This window comes from Neovison vison, chromosome 4 (assembly GCF_020171115.1).
Source record: "Neovison vison isolate M4711 chromosome 4, ASM_NN_V1, whole genome shotgun sequence".
Taxonomy (NCBI): domain Eukaryota; kingdom Metazoa; phylum Chordata; class Mammalia; order Carnivora; family Mustelidae; genus Neogale; species Neogale vison.
The window spans coordinates 64,982,458-64,998,661 of NC_058094.1; the positions used below are offsets into that span (position 1 = coordinate 64,982,458).

The 16,204-nt window shown below is 37.2% G+C and overlaps 1 pseudogene; it reads left to right on the forward strand.

The window, feature by feature from the left end:
• Positions 1-383: 383 nt before the first annotated feature.
• LOC122905337 lies at positions 384-7,780 on the forward strand (annotated as a pseudogene).
• The last annotated feature ends 8,424 nt before the right edge of the window (positions 7,781-16,204 follow it).

Below are 16,204 nucleotides of genomic sequence, written 5' to 3' on the forward strand. Positions count from 1 at the left end.
GTTTAACTTTCAAAAAGGTATCTTCCAAATAAATTGTGGGTTAGATGTTCTGGTAAGTGCAGTAAGTATCAACTTGTTAAAAGAACGTGTCCTGATACTGGAGATAAAGGAAAATAAAACAATACCTCTGCTAGCTTTAAAAATCAGCTAATTATAACAGAGATGAGTTTCATTACGGAGACCAATTTAATAAGAAGCACAGGGGAGCAATGTTAACTATGAAAAATCTTTGAACTAACACAGAGGAGCCTTTTAAATTAATCTGTGAGGGTCAGCAAAAAGAAAATTAATCTGGTTAGAAAAAAATGACAGTGAACAGCAAGTAGGAAAAGGAAATGCAAGATCTATTAAGCTCTTCTTTTGCTTCTGTTAATGAGGGCAAGATGCCAAGAGGCAAAATTTCTTGCTACAAAGACGAGAAACTGGGTAATGGACAGGTAAGGGGGAAAAAAATTCTATCCATCTATGCAGAGAGGGGGAAAGGAACAGACAGTGGAACAAATCTGGCACATATGTGCAACAAAATAACAGGGTTTTTAAAGTAATACTAAACATCACAAAATAAGGGAAACAATGGACAACTGTGAATAATGAAATGATTTTTCACAAAAACCTTATTTAATAAGAAACTGGCCTCCTTTTTTAAAGCATGGGACACACACACACACACACACACACACACACACATACAACCATACTGTTCATGAGATGTAATTAACTTCACACAGGGTTTTCTGAAAGTAACTAAGTGAAAACCAAGCTGTGGCTTGTACTGAATATGCATTAGGTCAAAATAACATGAGAAGAAATCAGCCATTATAAAGAAGAAAGTCACATTTAAGACTTTGTCATGTTAGTGAGGCATTACTAGGAATATAATCTACGTATCAGTGGGAGTCTTCTACTCTTGAGAGCTAAAGAGGTCTAGACTTGAACTCTCATTTTGCACAGTGTGGAAATCCAAAGTCTTCCCATTCCTGGAGGTCAAGTCTGTTTCTGGATCTGCTGTCTCTAACATCAGGTTGACTGGGGCATAAAAATCATCTCTATCATCAAGCCAATTGGTCCGTCCATTTGTGAGTGTTCGCTTTAAGACAGTATGGCATGAGCAAGCCAAGGAATGTCTTTAGTGTAGAAATGCAGATAGTTTATGTTGAGTCTTCAATATATGTCTTCATAGAAAATCCTTCAGGCACCTTAATTTTTCCACTGGCTGTTTTACTTCCTATTCAGCAGCACATATCACAATTTCCTCTTTCTACTCTTTGCTCTCCTCCCTCCCTTCTTTGCTTCCCTATCTTCCCCACCTCTCGCTCTCAGAAACAAAAGAAATTCCTCTATAATTCTCCTAAGAGCAATTTGACCAGACTCTTTTGTGGCTTTCATTTTGCTGAACACCACATGCCACGGGGCCCCGCCTTCTGCCCAGTGGCTAATCAAGTCATTTCCTCAAAGGTAGTTTCCTCCCCAAATGGCATACTGATGCCAATTGTTAAGAAAATAAGCCCAATACATAAATTCCACTAGGACTTCAAAAGTGTGCCTTTGTCACAAAGGAAAACAACCAATTGCTTGAAAATCCCATGTCATATAAGGTATAATATTCATGTAACCTGTAATTATGGAGACTAAAGGCAGTTGTGGAATAGGTAGTTCCTATGAGGGAATTTTTCCACCTTAAGAAATTCTTGGTGGCATTGGCAATCACATATTAGAAAGCTTTCAAAAATAAGACTTGAGAGAGGATTGTATTTCCCGGTGGGGATAATTTCCACTGAATAGCTGGAGCTTACACTTTCATTAGCACAGAGTCCCCCTCTGTCTGCCTCAGTAGACATACAGGAACAAACAGCAGCTGGCCAAGGCCCCGCCATACAAAGGGCTATATCAGGACCAGGCTGATTGCCCATTCTATTGCCGGTCATGAGTTCTTCATGCCTTTTAATCCTGCTTACCTCAGGTTTCACAGCAATCAAGACTCCTCACACACACAGACACACACACACACACACAGACACACACACAGACACACACACAGACACACAGACACACACACACAAAGACTCCTGACACATTCCACATCCTTTCTTTCCTTACTATATGGCCTCCATGAAGGGATTTCCCTGTCATCCAGAAATTCTATATTGGATGTGCTCTTCCTTAAATCACAAGTCTTCTTGATGCTGCTCAGAATTCCTATGAATGACATTCAGAATCTATCTTTTGTATAGGACCTGATTTTTTTTCTTTCTCAAAATTTTAAGATACTTTTTGGTTCTTATTTGCCTTTCTTTATTCATATGGCTGCAAATTCAATGGGTCTTTTTTTTAACCTTTCCTTTTCTTTTTTTGGGGGGGGGGTGGTGGAGAGAGGAAGGGAGGGCCAGAGGGACAGGAAGAGAGAGAATTTCAAGCAGACTTGATGGCCAGCGCAGAGCCTAATGTGGGCTCAATCTCACAACCCTGAGATTATGACTTGAGCTGAAATCAAGAGTCAGATGTGTAACTGACTGAGTCACCTAGGCACCCCCAGTGAGTCATTTTAATCTGGAAAACTGTGTCCCTCAGTTCTAGAAATTTCTTTGATTTAAGGCATGTTCACACTTTCCTCTGTATTTCTTTCTGGAACTCATATCATTCAAATATTGGACCTCCTACACAGATCTTTAAATTTGTTTTAATTTTCATCTATTGTCCATTTCCTTTTTATCCATTTTCAGAAAGATTTTCCTGACTTAACCTTTCACACATCCTATTGATTCTTCTAGTTCTCATATATTTTTGGTATCCAAAGCCCATTCTTAGGCTTAGTAATTCCTTTTAATAACATTCTATTTTTGTTTTGTGGATGCAGTATCATCTTGTACTTCTGTGAAGATCCTATTAAAATATCTTTTGAAGTTTCTTGATCCTCCTTGCATTTTCTATTTTATTTATTTTATTTTAAAGATTTTATTTATTTATTTGACAGAGAGCACAAGCAGGGGAAGCAGCAGAGGGCTCTTGATCCCAGGACCCTGGGATCATGACCTGAGCTGAAGACAGATGCAACTGATCCACCCACGTGCCCCTACATTTTCTATTTTTTTTCTTTCTTCTTTTTTTTAAAGATTTTATGTATTTATTTGACAGAGAGAAATCACAAATAGATGGAGAAGCAGGCAGAGAGAGAGAGGGAAGCAGGCTCCCTGCTGAGCAGAGAGCCCGACGTGGGACTCGATCCCAGGACCCTGAGACCATGACCTGAGCTGAAGGCAGCGACTTAACCCACTGAGCCACCCAGGCACCCCTCTATTTTTTTTTTTTAATAGTTTGTTTGCTTTTTTTTTTTTCTTGTATTTCATGTTCAGAGTTCTATTTGCATGAACAGAATCAGTCACTGGTGAACATCACTTAACAATAAGCTGAATTTTTCATTGAAGGGCACACAAATATCAGCATTTCTCTGGTTTTTTTTTTTTTCACCACTGGCAGATTTTTCCCTGACAGTGATTCTCTATTTTCCTACCTGGTTATGTACAAGTGAAGCTGGGAGAACTTCCATATTGTTAGGGGAAAGATTTCAACATTCCTAGATAGGAAAGTTCCAGTCTTCTGTAGTATGAGGACAGGGTACCAATTGGCTAAAAACTGGTGAAGATGTGAAAAGCTGTTTCATAAACAAATTGCCAACTGATTTTTCAGAGATCCCTAAGACTTAAAGTTACCAAGTTCTTCCAGGGTTCTGAGACATGAATCATCTTGTTCCTTGTCTGCTTGCCTCTCATCCTTTCAATTTACCTTTTCTAGATTGCTATATCATAACCACAGTCCATCCATTTCTCATCTTTCAAAAGCTTGTTGGAATTTCATCATTATTTTTCTGGGTTTATCACTCTTTAGAAAAAACTTTTTTTGCTATCTTTTCAATGGTGTTATAAAATGGACAGATGTAACCACTTGTGTCTGATAGACCTCATTAACTAAAGATATAATTTTCTCTGCAGACCTTATAATCTGACTTCATTCCTATCATTTCAGTGAAATTACTTCCATAAAGGTCACAACAAACTGTACTACATTGCTATATACATTGGGGATTGCCTTGACCTCATATTCCTTGATATTTTGGCCTTTAATACAATTGGTTACTCCTTGAAATTCTCCTTTTAGGGGCTGAATGATCCCACATTCTCCTGGTTTTCTTTTACTTCCTTATCTGGTCCTCAGTCTTCCTTGTTTGCTCTTCCTCTTTTTGCCATCACCTTTAAATGTTCAAGTACAAGTCACCAGATCTGTAGTCAACAAGATGGAGACCCAGAAGAGTCTATGGTACAGTTCCAATGTGCGTCCAGGAGAGCTGATGGTGTAAGTTCTAGTCTGAAAGCTGGTAGTCTTGAGACACAATGAAGTTTGATGTTTTAGTTTGAGTGCGAAGCTTGGAAAAAACTGATATTCCAGCTCAAGTAGGCAGGAGGAATTTCTTCTTACTCATGGGAGAGTCAGAATTTTGTTCTGTTTAGGCCTTCAACTAATTTGATAAGGTCCACCCACATTAGGAAGGGAAGTCTCTTTACTCAGTTTACCTAATCAGATATTAATCTCATCCAAAAACACCCTCACAAAGTCAGAATAGTGTTTGACCAGATATCTGAGCACATCATTGCCTAGTCAAATTGACATGTAAAATTAACCATCACAATTGGTTAATCAAGAAATGTCAGTCATATTAGACAGTCATAAAATAGATACATATTAAACTGGAACTTTGAATTTTACATCAAACATATAAATACATATTTACTTACCTACCTTCCTTTTATAATAGACCCAAAGCCTTTTTTTAAAATTTTTTTTATTAATGAATCTGGTGACTGGTGTTCCAGATAGTCTTTTTCACAAAACTATACTCATAATTCATCTACATTTTCATATACATCTACGTAATTCATCTACATTTCCTAGTGTGTTTCAAGTGAGAAAAAGATCTTAAAGCTAAAAGCAAAATTTTTCTAGGCCTTAAAAGTTTTTTTTCCCTAATTCTTTATAATTATTTGATTTAATCTCATTTTAAAAATCAATTTGCTTTCTGAAGTATTTAATTTAGTTTTCACAGCAGCAACATTTTTCTTTAACAACCTGTCATCTTGGGTAGTATGTAGTTGTCAAGTATTAACATGTAGTTGTTATAGTATTACAATGACAAGGTTTCAGATCAAACACAATTAGTCTAGGGAAGCATACAACTCAGCTGATGGGAGCACAGGTACAAGGATAGAATGGGGACTAGTATGGCAGTGCTGAGGGTCAGTTTGCTGTGGGAATCAGCCAGTATAATTCACAGAGAGAGGGTAGAGAGTCTGTTAATCCTGAGAGTCCCCTCAGTGGAAGCCTTAGTGAGTTGCTCCCCATATCATCAGACTAAAATGACATTAAACATTAACATCTGTTTGCATCAAATTTATTTGAGAGTTCCTAAAGGACATAGGTCACCAGAAAAATAAAATAAATAAGAGGGAGATAATCTATTTCCAGAATTTTCTAGGAATTTTCTTGACTCCTTTGGTTTATTCATTGGTTCCTATTTTCATAATTGCCTTCAAATATGTAATCTAAAAATGATAATTCTTACTCAAGTCTCTCTGAGTTATTGCCTTTGGTATCTCAAGAGTAAAATCATATGCTATTTTATTGAAATGCCTACTTTTATTATAATAACTACTTTTTTAGAACAAGTAAAATTCTGCTCTATTTCATTCAGATGATAAAATAATCAGTGCTGCACAGTGAAGACAATTCAGAAATCAGTACTTTGATGCATAATGCCATGTAAAGGCAAGTCCATTTTTACTTTTAAGTAGTGATAAAACACAGCTCAACATTTTCATATGACAAGTTGATATATAAAGAAATACTATTATTTTTGCTAATTACCTTGATATATTTGTGAATCTAAGTAACAAAATTCTTAAAAAGTTAAGCTTTGGGAGATGATAAAAGAAAAAGACTAATTTTTAATAATTTTTTTTCTGAATACCTGAAAAGATAGTGCTTTTATACAAAGCCATCAGGGACTGTGTTAAACACTCTAGTGACCAATTAGTAACATTTATGCTAAGTGATTTGTTACATTTTCTTTTAATAATATAACTTATTAGAGGCAAAAATGTGTGCTATTTATGGGAGGGCTCCAGGGTCAGAAGGCCTCAGTTTGAATCTCAGCTCCATGTCTTCCTATCTAGCTGAACTTGGGTGATTATTTAAGTCCCTAAAGTGTTAGTGTTGCCAAATGCTGGATCCTCGAAAATTCCATCAAAATAACCTGTTGAAAATGTACATCTGAATTTATTGCTTACCTCAGTAAGGGAGAACACTGCTTTGGCCATGAATTAGTAGCCTCTTGGAAGGAAGAGAGCAAAGTTGTAATATGAAGTTTTGGTATTTGGTTTAAGGCAAGTCTTTCAAGGCAAGGGGTGGCTTTTAATTAGGATGGGATATAGATCACAGCAGAATGCTTTAGTATTTGTGGGTTCAGCAAAATGAGGGCTTTGAGCTAAAGGTATGGAAAAATCAGAAAGCAAAGAATTATTTGATGCTATCTATTGAAAAGCCAAACAGTCTTATCTTCATTAAAAATGGATTTTTTCAGGAAGTTCCTGAAAGGAACATTGAAGTTATTTTTAACTTTTATCTCTCTGGACAAAAATTTACTGCAATAGTTAAGACATTGTGATAAAGACAGTGGCAGAGTAAAATCACCATAATGTGAATAGTCAAGTATGTTTGTGAGGTGGAGCGAGTAAATGGTTTTGATTCTTGGTTTCCATTTGCAAAATGGGAATAATAATAGCATATTTACGGATGATCTGCTAAGTACGTATTAACAAACCTTCTAGAAGGAAACTGTATGAAATGGAGGGAGAAAGGCTCAGAGTTGGTCAAATGTAGATTTACTTCTAAGTTACAACTTTGTGGTAAGTGTGATTCTGTTTTGGTGGTCTTCAGAGTGATACTTCTAACAGGGGCATTGTGGGAATTATATTAAGTAATGAATGAGAGTCCCAAACATCGAACATGCAAGTTGACTCAGTGAAAAGCAGCAGAAGTGACTTAAATTCTCAAGTGTCAAATGGAGAAATACCTCTTACGCAACCTCAGGCTTCAGCCATACCTCTCCAGGCAAATTCTGCTTCCCTGCAGTATCTTCCCCTTTGGCTTTCCAGCAACCAGTAAAGGCATTTAGCAACCATGGCTCTAGTTTTCCAGGTACCAAAAGAAACCATGGCTCTCGTTCTCCCGGTACCAAAGAAACAACACCTCATACCAACCACCTACCCAGCTGGGCCCTCCCATGGCTCAGAGTACACAGTCCCAGCAAATCTTCCCAACAGTATCAATAGCCCTACTTCAACCAGATCTGCAGGAACAACCACAGTGAGAAGTGGCTTGAAGAGACCCACTTCCCCTTCTCCTGGGGGTATACCAGTGCCTCACAGTAAACTTGCACAACCTATTCGTGGATGCTTGCCAGCTCCTAAAACCTGTGGTCGCCTAAAAGAGGACAGTTGGAAGGATGGCTGTTATTGACAAGCAGGGGCAAGAATGCAGAGGTCCACAGCTTCATGGATACCCCTTCATTAAACTAAAAGACAACTTTTATATGCACACTGTTCAGATAAGACTTGGAATTTATAAAATCCCAGCCCTCTCTGTCATAAGTAGCACAAACTGACAGAGATGATCAAGAAACAGGGTTCTTTTTTTTTTTTTTTTTGTTTCATTTCTGTTGGTTTGTCTTTTGTTTATCAAATTTTGGTGGGGTTTTTTAAGTTGTTTTTTTTTGTTTTGTTTTGTTTTTGTGTGTGTGTTTTTTTAGATTTTATTTTTTTATCTGTCAGAAAAAGAAAGCACAAGCAGGGGGAGTGGCAGGCAGAGGGAGAAGCAGGCTCCAGGGAGCCTGATGCAGAACTGGATCCCAGGACCCTGGGATCATGACATGGGTCAAAGGCAGATGCTTAACAGACTGAGCCATCCAGGCATCCCAAGAAACATTTTAAATGATATTTGACATCAGCTGTATTTGGTTACCATATAGTCACTGTCACAGAATCACTTTTAGTTTTGTTTAATAGAAACTAAGCTAATTTTTAAATATTTGACAGAGGCCAATATCTGGACAAAAAACTAAATGATGGCAAAGAAAAATGTTCATCAATAAATAAGAAAATACCTTTGTGCAGAAGCAAATGGTGACTTCAAGTTATCCAAACTTCACACTCAACCTATTTTGGTCTATAAATAGTGTTAGTAAATATTTGTGTTAATGAGAAAAAAATAATATACAAGAAAATAATACATGGAAGATATATGTTTCAGGCAGGAAGCCATTCCAATGGGGAAATCAAAGAGGGTTTGATGTAGGGACTGATTGTCAAGGAACGAACAGAGGATGTTGAGGAGACAGCAGGAAGTCCCAAAGGAGAGCTCTACTGGAGCATGGTAAGGGCTGTAACCCTTGGAGGAAAGCCACCCGACCAGCACTGAGGCCATCTGTAAAGGAACTCAGGTGCTCTTGAACCAGGCAGAGAGCAGCAAGAATAAATCCCTGACCTCTTCCTCCTCTTACTCTCCAATCTCCTGCATTGCATTTGTCAAACTTAACTAAATGACAGAGGGCAGATGAGTCTGGACAGTGCAGACTTCCAGGTTAGCTTCTTGGGGCATGGAGCAGGATGGGGAAGAGCAAAAACTACGTCACAAGAGGCCCACACACAGAATAACCAGACCTTACAAAGTCTGAGTTCTTCCACTGTGACCCATTTAGGAATGATGATAATGTTGACATAGAGGTATATGTCAGTATAGTACTAAAGAAACCTCTGTATGTCTATTTTGAGGGAAACAAATTTAAACACTAACCATGTACAATCCTTGGTTAATGTAAGGATGTTTACCAAATGGCCCTGCTTACTCTATAATGGGGCTGATACTCTATCTACTTGTGAGCAAATCAGGGTGTTAAGAGTATATAGTGTCCATTTGGATCAGAAACACAATGTCCTTTCAGTTTCAGAATCCCCCTTAATAAAACCTTTTTTTTTTTTTAAACTTGGGATAAAAAAGAATTGGTTGAACACAAATGAACCCACATTATGGAACAAACATACCAAAATATACAAGTGGGTTTGATGGCAATGATGCTATTACCAAAGCATTATCATAGGGCACACTGAAGAGCCTATTCAGAAGTTTTAGAATGACTTTCAGGAACTCCTTTGTGTCCTGATTCAGTGTTATTCTTGATCTCACTTAATTAGAATCTTGATCTGTTTCATATGGGGTGCCCATTTACATATCAATGCTTATGTTTGATATTGCAGACCCCTCTCAGACACACAAAGTTCATTCACCTTACTTTTCTCTTTTTTTTCCTTAAGATTTTATTTATTTACTTGAGAGAGAGAGAGAGAATGAGAGTGAGAGAACATAAGCAGGGGGAGCAGCAGAGGGAGAGTGAGAAGCAGACTTCCCACTGAGCAGGGAGCCTGAGGTAGGGCTTGATCTCGGGACCCTGATATCGTGACCTGAGCTAAAACAGCGACTTAGCTGACTGAGCCTGCCAGGTGCCCCTAGCCTTATTTCTCTTGCCATATAAACTCCTTTAGAATATTCTTGTATGTCCACGAATATCCTCTGAAAATTCTTGTTTCTGCTGTATAGGAAGGTATGAGACTACGACTTACTTCCACCATTGTCTCCCGACAACAGTTTTAAGCAGGGAAAAGAGTATCTTCTAGAATGAGTCTATTCACTTAGTATTCAAAGTCAGTTCCTTTTGTGGTTGGTTGTTTCCCATTGCAAAAATGTCCACACTATTGGATCAGAGCTTGACCTACTTTCCTGAATGGGACTTTAACAATTGAATGCTCCTTTCGATCAGCATGTCTGAACCTTGTTATGGTCTTATGTAGAAAATGTTGAGGGGCACCTGGCTGGCTTAGTCTGCAGAGCATGTGACTCTTGATCTCAGGGTCATGAGTTCAAGCCCCATGTTGGGCATGGAGTCTACTTAAAATAAAAATTAAGAAATATATATATATATAAAATATATATTAAGAATATAGATAGATAGATAGATAGATAGATAAAGAAAATGTTGAAAGGAGAATAGATCATGGAAAGATCCTCAAGAATAGTCACCCCTTTAGAAAAATCACTTATCTATGTTCTGGGCATTTTATATCCTAATGCTTCTCTGTGATACCATTCCCATTACTTTATCATCATAACTTATCTTTCAATCAAATAAGTTTTTGATAAATGACAGTGTATACTTTCCAGGGGAACTTTTTAAAGGAGATAACTGTAGTTTCGGTGTATAAACTCAGATATGCTTATTTGTTTTTAAAAATGTGGTCCTATTTCTTTATAATTTACATGAACTTTTACATTCTGCACATTTTTAAGTACAGATCTATTCATCTTCTCTAAAAATGTGCAAATTCCTTCAAGGCTGAGGCTATAACTTACTCAGCTCTTTTATTCCCTCAGTGTATTCCTTTGCTTAATGATTTTACTTCATTTGTGAAATGCTGCCACCATGTGAAGAACCATTAAATGAAAAAGAAATCCATTAAATTTATCTTTTTTTAATTTTCAAAGAATGTAGTTTGAATATCTCATGTACTTAATAACCATTTTAATGTGTAAATAAGTGTGATTTATTATTATTATCATTATTTAAGATTTATGTATTTATTTTAGGGGGGAGGGGCAGAGGGAGAGTATCCTCAGGCAGACTTCCCACTGGTCACAGAGCCCCATGTGGGGCTCGATCCCATGACCCATGAGATCATGACCCATGAGATCATGATCTGAGCTGAAACCTAGAGTCAGATGCCTAACTGATTGAGCCACCCAGATGCCCCAGGAGTGATTTATTAGTAACACAACATTTACCAGTAAATAAGTAAATGCTGCAAAAGTGCTTGAAACTATTTATTCATGACATTTTAAAAAGTTATTTATTTATTTATTTATTATAAAACCCCACAGCACTCTCAGCACCAGTTTTATTAACCATCTTTTTTTTAAAATTTTTTATTTTTTATAAACATATAATATATTTTTATCCCCAGGGGTACAGGTCTGTGAATCGCCAGGTTTACACACTTCACAGCAGTCACCAAAGCACATACCCTCCCCAATGTCCATAACCCTACCCCCCTTCTCCCAACCCCCCTCCCCCCAGCAACCCTCAGTTTGTTATGTGAGATTAAGAGTCACTTATGGTTTGTCTCCCTCTCAATCCCATCTTGTTTCATTTATTCTTCTCCTACCCACTTAAGCCCCCATTTTGCATCACCACTTTCTCATATCAGGGAGATCATATGATAGTTGTCTCTCTCCGCTTGACTTATTTCACTAAGCATGATACGCTCTAGTTCCATCCATGTTGTCGCAAATGGCAAGATTTCATTTCTTTTGATGGCTGCATAGTATTCCATTGTATATATATACCACATCTTCTTGATCCATTCATCTGTTGATGGACATCTAGGTTCTTTCCATAGTTTGGCTATTGTGGACATTGCTGCTATAAACATTCAGGTGCACGTGCCCCTTTGGATCACTACATTTGTATATTTAGGGTAAATACCCAGTAGTGCAATTGTTGGGTCATAGGGCAGTTCTATTTTCAACATTTTGAGGAACCTCCATGCTGTTTTCCAGAGTGGTTGCACCAGCTTGCATTCCCACCAATAGTGTAGGAGGGTTCCCCTTTCTCCGCATCCTCGCCAGCATCTGTCATTTCCTGACTTGTTCATTTTAGCCATTCTGACTGATGTGAGGTGGTATCTCATTGCGGTTTTGATTTGTATTTCCCTGATGCCGAGTGATATGGAGCACTTTTTCATGTGTCTGTTGGCCATCTGGATGTCTTCTTTGTAGAAATGTCTGTTCATGTCCTCTGCCCATTTCTTGATTGGATTATTTGTTCTTTGGGTGTTGAGTTTGCTAAGTTCTTTATAGATTTTGGACACTAGTCCTTTATCTGATATGTCGTTTGCAAATATCTTTTCCCATTCTGTCAGTTGTCTTTTGGTTTTAACTTTTTCCTTTGCTGTGCAAAAGCTTTTGATCTTGATAAAATCCCAATAGTTCATTTTTGCCCTTGCTTCCCTTGCCTTTGGCGATGTTCCTAGGAAGATGTTGCTGTGGCTGTATTAACCCTCTTTTTGATGAAGAAAGGAAGGCTCAGAGAAGTGAAGCAACTTGACCATTCAATAAAAATACATTAAATTTAACAAGGAAATTTATGATGTTTTTTATCAATACCAAAGGAAAAATACCCAAAAAATCTTCTTAGAAAAAAATATGAATTGAATTATAAGAAAATAATTTATTGTAATTAATAAATAGTTTAAAGTAAATATACTTTATACTTAAAATGTAATAAAAGACCATAGTGGATGGTGGGTTTTAGAGGAGGGGTGTAGGAAACATATTCTTTGGAGGGTTTGTTCTTCATCATTCACTTTGCCAATTTTTCAACCATTCTTAGGTACATCATTGTCTAGCACACAAATCTACACTCAAAGTTATAGCCCAGAAATATACCTTTAGGGCAAAATAAGGACTAAATAACCATGAGAATACTTCAGAACACGTCAAAATAACCCATGTGAGTAACTAGCTGAAGATGCTGTGTTCTCATCTCTTTCACTTGTCTTGTGTACACAGAGGAAAATATTTTGGATGCATCCTTCACAGCGTGCAATTTAAATTTGTTCCACATGTTGTACTCTGTCTAAAAACTTGTTTTGAATAAACTGATAAGCATGTCTTTGTCTGAAATCATAACGTTAAAATAATACTTTTTTTTTTAAGATTTTATTTATTTGACAGACAGAGATCTCAAGTAGGCAGAGAGGCAGGCAGAGAGAGAGGGGAAAGCAGGCTCCCTGTCAAGCAAAGTTCCCAATGCGGAACTTGATCCCAGGACTTGGGATCATGACCTGAACCAAAGGCAGAGGTTTTAACCCACTGGCCACCCAGGTGCCCCCAAATACCACTTCTTAAGAGCATGTTTATCCACTGTGCTTCATGGTGAAAATTGTGCTATTCTGGGGGGGAAATGTCCTTGTTTAAAAAGTAGTATAACTTTCCAAGATATGTCAAAAAGTCACTAACTGGGTGCGCTTGGGTGGCTCAGTCAGTCAAACATCTGACTCTTGATCTCAGCTTGGGTTTTGATCTTAGGGTTGTTACTTTGGGCCCCATATTGAACTCCATACTCAATGTGGAGCCTACTTAAAAAAAAAAAAAGTCACTAGTTAAGCACTCATAAGGTGAGGTATAGTAGCATGGTAGCATCAATCAAGGAATGAGTCAATGACAAAACACTATTCCCATAACAGTCTTATTAGAAGATCATATAAAGCAATGGTCAAATTGGTCATTTGTTTCTGATAGAGAAGTTGTTTTGATTGTAACAGTTAAAATCTCTTCTGAAATGTTTAAGTTGCCACAGACGCTATGTATCCCCAGGTATCTGAGGAGTTTTTCACTTAGAATATGGTCCTCATTCTGGCTTTCAACAATTTTACAGCAGAAACTAGAGGGACACAAACATGAACACCTATACCCCCTGAATATGTGGGGGTAACAAAGTGAAGAGACAGTCTTGAAAAGCAAAAAACCCAGGTAATCTAACACTACAACATCCTGGCCACTTGAAAGTGAATGAGAAAGTCACCAGTGTCCCCACTCCCACTTATTTTATGTAGTTCTTCCAAGAATCCCATTTTTTTGGACTCATCTTTCTTTATCCGTCCTTCTTTTCTGCTCACTATAGCTGTTTTCTTTCTAGGATTAATCAAAGTCACTGAACTCTGTTTATCCTACCCAATTTCTGACATCATAAATACTTTATCCTTAAATTACTTAAGTATCCTTTATGTTTAACATATATCTACCCCTCCCTCTCTTCCCCTCAGGCCCTTATCATATCCTCTTATCATGTCACTGAATTCTACTTATCCTACCAAGTTTCTGACTTTATAAATCCTTTATCCTTAAGTTAGTTAAGTATCCTTTATGTTTAAAAATATATCCTCCTCCCTCTCTTTCCCTCAGGGACTTATCATGTCCCAGAAAATCTGGGATTGTGATGTGTCTATATTTGTTTCTGTGTGTGTGTTTTTATCTCTAGATACCACTTTATATTATATTTATATTTATATTATATTTTTATGTGATTACACAAACTTGAGCTTACAAATAATTTTTGACTTCCAGCAAAAATTTTTTTGCAAATCCAAACTAAGGGTATGTTGGCATCAAGAAGCACGATTTTGGAATTTTTTTTTAATGTGTTGTCAGTTGCTATGTAAGAGGATAAAAAGTTAGGTATTGGCTGCTTCTTACTATTTCTATTCACTTCTTGCCATCTTTCTTACCCTCCAAAAAGGTTAAGGTTACAAAACAAATTAGAATGGAAATAAGTCCAAGGATTTAAGATTTCCCTGAAGAAAGGTGTTATGCAGTTAGAAAGTTTTAGTCCTAATCCAGGTGGTCATCCAAGCAGAAATAAAGTAATTATTTAAAAATAATGAATACTGTTTTTCTGAAAATAAATAAATTGGGAAAAAAAGCTGAATGTTACTCTGAGAATCTATGTATATCTGCTGCTTTTAAATTATTGTTCCTTGAATACAGAGCAGGATATAAATCTCCATTATTGGAATAGATGAATGCCATGTTATTAAATATGGCAATTTTTAGAGATGGAATTCTAGTAATGTTTTCAACAATGCTTTATGAGATAATTCACTGAGATGGGTAATTCGAAGCTAGAATGAGAAGGAACAGAGGAGTTGAAAACCTGAGGGGTAATTGATGTATTTGACGCCCCGGCCTATCCAGGCAAGCTGTGACTCAGCTGGAAGTGGCACTGGACCCAGTGCTTTCCTTCTTATGCTCCAGACATATTCATGCTGAAGAATGCATCCATCCCTCTTTGCCTTCATGCAACTGGAATCTAGCCTTGCAGAGCAAAGTATACAGATTAAGAATAATTTATCAGATTATGGTTTAGCAGTACTACAATTATAAAATGTAAGGTCAAGTTCATTGATTTTAATGAAAGCAGATATAGTAATCATAATTATTTCAAGTGATTTTATCTCAGAAGAGCATGTTTATGGTAGATTAGATGTTGCAACAAGCAGAGACATTGGCTTGATTTTGAAGATTCCATAAACGGCTAATCTGATAGTGATTCATAAAGAAGCAGTACCATACAATGAGAACGACTTTTCATTAAGTTGAAATGTTAAATGGATCAAGGTAAAATATAATCAAGGAAACTGTCTTGCTTATTTTCAGCAAGGAGGATCAAGGAGTAATATCCAGGACAAATCTCAAATGGAATGACTCACCTTTTAAAGATTGAGAACAGATTGCATTACTGCTTTTCCATAAATAAAACAATATAGAAAGCAAAATTTTCAAGAGGTGATTTGTTGGAAAAAGCAAGCATGACAGTGTCATAAAAAGGAGCAGTTGAGATCTCTTCTGTAACCGTTATCCTAGTACCTTCCTTAAACTGGAGATAGTTCTCGAATCAGAAGTGGTTGGGGGACGCCTGGGTGACTCAGTTGGTTGGGCGGCTGCCTTCGGCTCAGGTCATGATCCCAGCGTCCTGGGATCAAGTCCCGCATCGTTCTCCTTGCTCAGCAGGGGGCCTGCTTCTCCCTCTGCCTCTGCCTGCCATTCTGTCTGAATGTGCTCGCTCTCTCCCCCCTCTCTCTGATAAATAAATAAAATCTTTAATAATAAAAAAATAATAAAAGTATTAGTAAATCCTATCACTAATTTCATACAGGAAAAAAATAAGAAGAAAGACAAGTTGACTAAAGACTTGCCTTAGTGAGAGCTCTTATGTTTTGTTGATAGTGACAGACTATAAGATTTAGTAACTAAGACAAGCATATATAAGAATTTTAAAGGAAAAATATTATTTAAAATTATTATTTAAAACTCACACGAAGTTAATGGAAAACTCCACAAACCCAAATAGCCTCTAATGTGGGTTGTCTTAATCAAATGACAACAAGGTTTAAGGAAACTTCTGTCCCTCTTTCAGAGAATTCTCTTCCACAAACAGGAAACCTTCTGAACAAAGGGTGAAATACTTATTTTTTTCTCATGGTTCTTATGA